Below are 6,000 nucleotides of genomic sequence, written 5' to 3'. Positions count from 1 at the left end.
ACCTTTAATTAAAGAAAATACAGTTATTTTATTTTCTTCTCAATTCACGTTCAATTATAGTTGCAACTCCTAATAATGAGGAGACATCCAAGGCAATAGTTACTGTAATCTTTTTTAAGAACCGTTTCAATCCAAAGCGCACGTCTTCAGTTGTCGTTTCTATCAAACGCCTCACGTTTCAAATGCAATGGCACCTTCTGCATCCTCGTCATTAAAAGACAAGGTTCCTTCTGGTACGTAATCCCGAGTTCGCTTCTCCCTTGTGATCGACACCTTGGTGCATTTTAATACTAGTCCTTGAGGAATATCAACCCCTCTAACAATCATGTGAATCACATATTGTGGCTCTTCTTGCTCGTTTTGTCTATTTGAGTCTCTATTTTTGAAGTGGTTCTTGGCCCGATTGCTTAAGAATTCCCGAAGTGCCCCTCGTTGAACAACCGGGATACTTCCTCCCTTAGCTGTCTGCAATCTTCTATTTTATGGCCATGGGTGCCATGATACTTGCACATTTGGTTGGGATTTTTCTGGGTTAGATCGGTCTGCAGAGGTCGAGGCCATCTAGTATCTTTGATACGTCCGATGGCTGATACGATGGCAGATGCATCAACATTGAAGTTATATTCTGAGATTCGCGGTGCTTCTTTGGGCCCGACATCCCTGTCGAAACCATTCTTGCTCATGAGCCCCCGAGAGCTCTGACCTCAATCATTTCTCCTTTTACCTCGAATAGGGTTGCGCCCAGGCCCGTTGCCTCTTTGATCTCCATTGTATGGTTGGTAGTGATCCCTATTTGATTGTGGCTCTCGGTCGATGTCCCTTTTGACTCTATCGACATGCCTGATAGGATAAACGGACCCGGAAGGAGTCCCTAACTATTCGTCTTCGACCCTAATCTTTGATTTGTATCGATTATGCACATCGGCCCAGGTAACAGCTGGGTATTTGATCAAGTTTTGCTTTAGTTGATGTGAAGACATCGAGCTTCATACGTTTAGTCCTTGGGTGAAGGCTTGAATGGTCCAATCATCGGCGACCAGTGGTAGATCCATACGTTCCATTTGGAACCGAGACACAAACTCTATGAACATCTCGTTATCTTTCTGTTTTACCTTGAAGAGGTCTGACTTCCTAGTCTCAACCTTTATAGCTCCGGCGTGTACTTTAACGAAGGAATCTGCAAGCATCGTAAAAGAATCAATGGAGTTGGCAAGTTATGGTACCATATCATCGCTCTCTTCGACAGGGTCTCCCTGAATTTCTTCAACAATACGGACTCGATTTCATCGTCCTCCAGATCATTCCCCTTAATCACACATGTGTAAGAAGTGACATGCTCGTTGGGGTCAGTCGTTCTATTATACTTGGGAATTTCTGGCATGCGGAACTTCTTGGGAATTGGTTTAGGAGCCGTGCACGGGGGGAAAGGTTTTTGCATAATTTTTTTTGAATCCAAACCCTTCAAAATCGGTGGTGCCACCGGAATTTGATCAACCCTGGAATTATAGGTTTCCGCCTTCTTGTCATTTGCTTCAATTTTCTTCTCCCCCGATTCAACTCGCTTTGTTAGTTCCTCGAGCATCTTCATGATTGCGGGATCGGTCCCTAATTCATTTCCGTTCGATCATTTTGACACCGATTTGGCCTTACGAACAACTTCCTACGATGGCTCAGGCTCGATCCTGCTCGGTGCATGGTTCTGGTTTTGGAGTTGTGCTATTGTAGCTTGTTGAGCCTGTAATATTTCGAATATCACTTGAAGGCTGATCCCACCTTCTTCACCGCTCTGTGCGCTCTGACCGGCTGATCGAACGTCTCTGCGGACGCTAATCTCAAGATAGACGACCAAATTTGCATTAATGGCAACATGGGAACTGACGTCGATTGGGTCTACAGCCGGGACTCCATCGAGGTCAACTGGAGGGACTTCATTCCCTAGGACGGCTACGTAGTCATTTTCGTCATGGAGACCAAGGTATTGTCTATGTGTGTGGGTGTTGCTTGAGAGTTTGACATGTCGATCCTGGAATCAAAGAAACTCACAAGAACAAGTATAAAATAGTGTATGTCGCGAAACTTAGTACCAGACAATCACTATTATCCTTAGCCCCACGGTGGGCGCCAAACTGTTTATCCTAAAAACGGATAACAATTGAATTTATACGTGGTTTTAAGGACACATAATTTTACTTGGCACAAACTGAGAAAATACATTAATTGATATTGAAATTGACTGTAAATAGAAATAAAAGCAAACCAAAGGAAATGTATAGCTTTGGCCCTCGAGCTAGGTCGCCCTCGAACCAAACAAATATTCCACTGGAAAATATGAACAAAGTAACAAAGCTTAAGAAAAAGGTAGTATATTGCTTGGTGTTGCGTGAATATGATGCCTTTTACAAATGATCAGATCCCCTTATATAGTAGGGGAGTAACTCCCTTTGATACAATTCTAAATACAGTAAGAAATCCCATGATTAACTAATTAATCGGCCTCTTCTTGATACGTGATGAGATTTCCGCCGTGATCCTCGTCCGATCGCGTATATTTTGGCTTTCCGTTATTTGACTCGGCAAGCTTCCCTCGATCTTGCTCGATCTCTATCCTGCTTGGTCTCGATCTTGGCTGATCTCGATCTCGATCAGTCTCTGGGTCGCGAGCTCGACAATCTATCTTCGCATCATGATCCGATATAAAATGAGGTCGAGCCTTGGCCTGCCATGTTCCAATCTCGATTAGTCGTACAAAATAGTGCAAGCCCGATTTTGAATGTATACAAAAAAAAAAAAAAGCTACACTGTAAATGAAATATACAGAGAAGTAAAACTAGTTTAATTTAACCAAATAATTATCGAATTTTGGCCCCTCATTTCTTTAAGAGACAAGCAAAGAATCTGGGGCAGATCTAGATAGAAACGAAACAAAGTTGGAAAGTTGGAAAGAAGTGAAAGCAAAAACATGTTAGTTACGGCAGCCAAATAGTAGGTAGTAAACAGATTTTATTGGTCCAAGAAATCCAAGGCAGTAGAAAGTTTGCGACAAGGGCACATTTTATTTTCCTCTTTTTAAGGTCAAGCAACGTGGTAACTTATTATCCTAGGAAATATAACTTTCTTTACGAGACATTGAAAGGTGGTTTTAAGCTCGTGGTTGGATGAAGATGGGCTACTTGAAAGTCTTATTCCAACACTGCATTAACAATAACCTTTGTATTTTCTTAAATAAATCACATAACATGCATGGGTAAATAAAAAAACCTTCTCTTTCTCTCTTTGGTTTATCATTTCCCCCAAAAAGGAATCATGTATTTTCTTATTACACACTTCTACCATTTTACCATGTTTATTTTGAGATGATAGATATTATTGTAGTACAGCTTCAGCTTATTAAAACGGTTAATATAACCGACAAGGATTATGGTGGATGGTAAGTACTCCTTCATTCATAACCAGAGGTCTCGGGTTTGAGTCCCTGAGTATGGAGTCGCCTTTGTTAGGGAGTGCTTTACCCTCCCATTTAGGACTTCCCGGCGCGAATCCGAATTTAGTTGGACCCGAACGTGAATATCAGACACCAGGGAAACCAAAAAAAGGATCAATATATTGTTGGAGAATTGAACTCTTTGGAAAATGAATTCTGGTTAGACATGTGGCTATCTTCATCAAGCACGTGCCTGTAACTCACCTTGATTATGATGATTATTATTTGTTTTAATCTAATTAATCATGCTTGGTGATCGATTATATATTCCTAGCTAGTCATAAACCTTTTCTCCATCAAAATCATAGCTCCCCAGTCCGCATAAGTTGTGACACATTGTAATGCATTTCCTTTGATTTATTAAATTAAAATTAATTGTGAGGGTAAAATAATCTTATGATTAATGGGGTAATATAGAGTTAATAAAAGTAAGGAAGAAGCAAAGACAGAGAGACAAATTAACATCATGATTTGAGTGACGGACCATGCATTCCTCATAAGGCAATCCTTAAACCTTAAAGCCCTGTCCTTAAATTTTCCAAATATGTAACCTTCAACTTCTTCCCCTTGGCCCACAAGGGCTTCAGACCAGACAATGATTCGTCAACACCGGCTACAGCTGGTTATCGGTAGTTTAAAACATATCGAAACGCGATCTCTTTGATCTTGTACGCAACGACCTGCCACGTGTATTTCTCGCCCCTTCAACTAAATCTTTTATTATTTCATATTAATCAACGGCTGATATCATCCTAGTCAAATCCCACTGCATTACATAAACCCTGGCTAAAGGCAAATACTCCTATAGTAGGATTTTGTTCCTTTGTGTATACCTTTTAGGGAAGAATTTCTTATCCGAAGCATTTGTCATCAAATGCATCGCGCGGTATATGAAATTTTGGTCTTCTCAAATGATTTGAGTTAGCCACAAATATCATTTTTTTAATTATCCTATTAGAATCAGATCCATCCAAATACATGGTTTACCCGATGTCGGTCTCTCTTTTTATATTATCCACCTTCTAGATTTTCTGGACTGAGGTGGGTGTTGAGTTCCCATAGATGGGATATGAATATTTGAACTCCTTATATGTTTTTTTTGGCTGATTTTCACCTCATAAACTAACTTTTATTGACTTAGGCCTATATCTATTTCTTTTCATTTAATTCCTAGAGGCTATAAAATTGAAAACTTTACTGCACTTTACCAATTTTATATGTAACATTATTACTCCAGATGCTAATTGGTGAAATTACAAATTTAGCCAAGAGGGTAGCACACATATGCCGACTACTGCTACTTTTCAAATGAACTATCATTTTCTGCTAGAATTATATAATTTCAAGAAATTCTAATCTCTGTTACCGCAATCTAGTTGAACTTATGACGAAACACAACTTCATTTTGGTTACATTATAAGAGAAAAAACAATTAGGATAAGGATTATGCCCAAATTTTATAAGTAGTATAGTACTCTCACTTGCTTTTTCTGAGAGGAAAAGTGAAAACGAAATGTTCTCATTCTTATGATCTAGGGTCACCAAGCCATGATGAGAGTTATTCCTAGGAAAAAGCTATAGGCAGTTGTAATTATATCAATTGGAAATTTAGGAAAAGTGGTATCCACCCTATGAAAATAAATTAATCTACTAGCCTTAGGCTTTAACTAAAGTTAAGCAAGTGTGTGACTTAAAACTTACTACTATTTCTTAGTCCCACACATGATAAAAGTTCATAACTATAGTTGTACCTTTTAGTATATCTTTTGGCTACCTAGTTTTGCTTTATGTCAACATCAGAACCAAGGGTTGAAAACTCATTGATGGAGCTTAGTGTGTTTTTATGTGTGTTGTACGTGTATACCCAGTCATATAATATGCGATTTGTAAAATAAAATAAATAAAGCATTGAAACAGAAATTTTGAGTAAATAATTCTAGATGAAGAATAAGTACAATTTTAATGAATGATGAATGTGAATTAACGATCGCCGAGATCAAGATGATTGGATATCGTCAAAATGAAAATGTGTGTTAGAAATACTAAGATATGTCGCGCACACCAAAAATATTTAATTTATCAAAGTGTTAGGAGTACTCTCGGCACGTGTGTTGCACGTGTATGCTGAGTCCTGTGGTATTTGATTTTATATAATAATATCATCATTACTATTGAAATAAAGCTTTTGAGTATATAATAAGTACATGAAAGTATTAAGTATATATGTGAATGATCAACGTGGAATGGTAATTTATTTATCGAGGACAAAATAATTTAATCGTCTAAACTTACAAAGATGAACAATCAACAATCATACTTATATTTTACAAGTTGCATATATTATATTATATTTCATTTATATAGGATATAAAATGAACACCTGTCATGAACATGTGTAATAATAATTTAATCTTTTATTTGTAACTATTATCTCTCCTATTCTACTTTGTTCTTTTACAATATATGATTTTATTATTACTAAAATAAAAACTACATCTTAAAAGTATGATATTAAAATA

This window comes from Nicotiana sylvestris, chromosome 11 (assembly GCF_000393655.2).
Source record: "Nicotiana sylvestris chromosome 11, ASM39365v2, whole genome shotgun sequence".
In the NCBI taxonomy this organism is placed as follows: domain Eukaryota; kingdom Viridiplantae; phylum Streptophyta; class Magnoliopsida; order Solanales; family Solanaceae; genus Nicotiana; species Nicotiana sylvestris.
This window is presented reverse-complemented; position numbering follows the sequence as displayed.